This window comes from Lycium ferocissimum, chromosome 11 (assembly GCF_029784015.1).
Source record: "Lycium ferocissimum isolate CSIRO_LF1 chromosome 11, AGI_CSIRO_Lferr_CH_V1, whole genome shotgun sequence".
Lineage (NCBI taxonomy): Eukaryota > Viridiplantae > Streptophyta > Magnoliopsida > Solanales > Solanaceae > Lycium > Lycium ferocissimum.
The window spans coordinates 56,575,126-56,578,249 of NC_081352.1; positions in this window are offsets into that span (position 1 = coordinate 56,575,126).

The window sequence follows — 3,124 nt, forward strand, 5'->3', positions numbered from 1 at the left end:
TACAGTTATCTCCTTATCTCATGTTTCCTTACTTCTTTATGATGTTATTACTCATGTCTTACATACTCAGTACATTGTTCGTACTGACGTCCTTTTTCTTTTATGGACACTGTATTCATGCCCAAAGGTAGACAGGGAGACGACCCAGACACTTAGATGCTTACTCAGTAGATTTGCGGGAGCACTCCACTAATCTGGAGTTGCTGCTTATTGGTATATTGTTTTGTGTACATATTTGGGGGACTGCTGGGTCCTGTCCCGTCCTTATGATTTTAGTACTCCAGTTAGAGGCTCGTAGGTACATATGTGTGGGTAGTAGATGTTATGTGATTTCTTAGTGTCCATCTTGTACATCATTTTATAGCCTCGTGGGCTTATATACTTATGTATACACATATTCTTGGGAGATGTGCAATAATCATTTCATAGTAAGTTTTACTTTGAGAAGTTATATTTGGTCAGGTTGGGTATGATAATTAAGCATGGCAAGTGGTGGTCGGTAGCATTGCTTGACGGGTACCCGTCATGGCCCTCTAGTTGGGTCGTGATATAACCTCATCAAAATCTCAATAAAGAATAAATGTAGCGTATAACTGATGCCTCTATAACCAAATTATTTTTCTTCTTTTTGGAAGAAGACATTATAGTTCATAATGGATGTTCTTAATCACACATATGCTATAACTAAGTTGGATTTCTAGAAATTATCAAAATCTAAAATTTAAATAAAATTCAACAATAACAAAAAATAAGAGACTTTATGTCATGTAAATGTTTGAAGGTAAAAAGAAAGTCTAAAGTAAGGACTAAAGAAATTTATGTTCAGTTATTAAATACTTTGTTCAATTTAAATATTAAGTCTTTTGGTTTTAAAAGTTTGCAAAGACTGTTGATACGCCCAAATTACACCTTTAATATTAGGAGTAAGCGGTCGTTGTCAAATATAGAACCCAACAAGTTTGGGATCGAATCCACAGAGAATACAATGAAGAAATATACTTGCTAAGTGTAACAGTCAACTATTAGTCTATATTTCAAGGGAGAGTGGAATATAATAGTAATTGGTTTGATGTTTGTTCATTAATAACTAAGAGTTGTTATAAGATGTGAACTATTGGTAAAGGAACTAAGGTTGTGGTTCCAATGGAAAGTAGTGCGGTTGGGTATCAAATTAACTCATTTATATGCGTAGATGTAATAGACCATGGGTTACTAATTTCTTGATAAAAGTTTTCCAACTAAATTAGCAAATTTCATCACTAAGCTTTTCCAAGCCTTAGAATGTTGCACATGAGAACACCTATTCAATCTCAAATAGCTTTCTTATTCCTGGCTCAAGCTATTAGATGGGTATAAAATCCCAAATTATTGCTATTAACTCTTTTCCTAACTTACACTTTCTTTTCTAAGAAAAATGCAAGTGAATAGGCACAAGTAATTGCAACCATTAAACGACATTAGAGCTTGAAGAGTTAATAGAAAACATCTTTGACATATAAAATGAAGTATGAATATTAAACCCAATCACATAACTAATACATTTGGTCTCACAATCTTAGCTAATGGGTTTATCTACTCATTTCCGTTAAGTAAAAGACAAAGATGAATAAAGTATTCATAAAGCTTACAAAGTTTTTATGGAAGAAGACCACAAAAAGTGGAAGATTCTTCTTTTTAAAGATCCAACCACGATTATTCAATGCTTTACCACTAAGAGACAAGAATTGAATAATGAATGTCTTTTTCAAAACCCTAGGAGTGTATTTATAACATCCCAAAAATGTGCACCAACTTTAGACAAAAATACCCCCGAGTGCATCACAAGCGAACCGTAGATGGTGTCTCAAGTTCAACCTGCGAACAATAGGTTGTGCTAAATTCTCGTAGGTGTTGCATTCTGAAAGAGTGACAGCATCTGTGACACAAGATGTATCTCGCAGGTGGCACTGCGTCTCGCATGTTATGCTCGCATGTGTTGCTTCTAATTTCTAATTTACCCAAAATGACTGTCACCTTCTGCGTGCAATCTGTGTCTCGCATGTATGACCTACGAACCGCAGGTCATGCTTTTCTTCATCCTTGGCCTGTTTTGCTCCATTTGCTCCGTCATACTCTCCGAACATCTTATCCTATAAAATGATAAAAACACAAGAAAAGTAACACCAAAAGTACTTGAAAAGTCACAAAAGGTCTAAAGAATTAGCATCGAATGTGCTGTAATTTCACGACACATCAACTGTCGAACTAATTTTTCAATAATTTAATATAAAAAAAAGTCAAAAAATAATTATAAGTAATTACAAATTTAACTTTTAATCTTAGTTTTTAAGCCCGGGCCAAATTCCACTAGTTCTATTTATATATTTGAAAAGGTGGCAACCCTACTTCGTTGTCTTGACCAAGGTCGTTTCAGCAATATTAGTGGCCTAAAGATAAACTTCAGAAAAAGGCCCTAAAAAAATAAAATAAAGGAAAAATCATCATATATATTTTTATTTAAAGTTTACTTCTCTAGCTTTTAAATGCGAAGTCATTAAGTACTATTATCAAGTTTTTCTAGCCATACATTTTCAATTTAATATAGCTAATTCATTCAATCTCTCTTAAGACATTATTGATCTTAGATAAGATTTTATCAATTTTAATTTTGGAAAGCTTTGTTCGGCCGAGATAATGGTTATATATATAAATTACATCTTTAAAAAAAAATGGGGTCCCAAAAAGTTGAGGCCCCAAGCGATTGTTTTATTGGTCTTATGGTCGAGCCACCCCTTCTCAATGTTGATATCGGTGTCATTCTTTGATGGCTTCACCCTTGAGGAAACTAGAGATAGCCAGAATTTTGCCTCAAGGTTGAGGGTGCTCTTATGAATACCAACTCCTGGGTTAATCCATTCTGGTCTGCCGGATGCAATAACTGATGCCACCCAAGCACGCAGATCTTCTGGCTCTTTGATCCTGTCATCATATTCAGAAGTACGCGGAGGCCATCCGCTAACTGGGTCACCTTCCCTTTGCTCAAAGATGATCTCATTAATTTTATCGACCGAGCAATCAACATCCTTACCTCATTCTGGAATTCAGTTGAGAAGATCAAGATTCTTTTTGGGTGTCCGGGGATCGA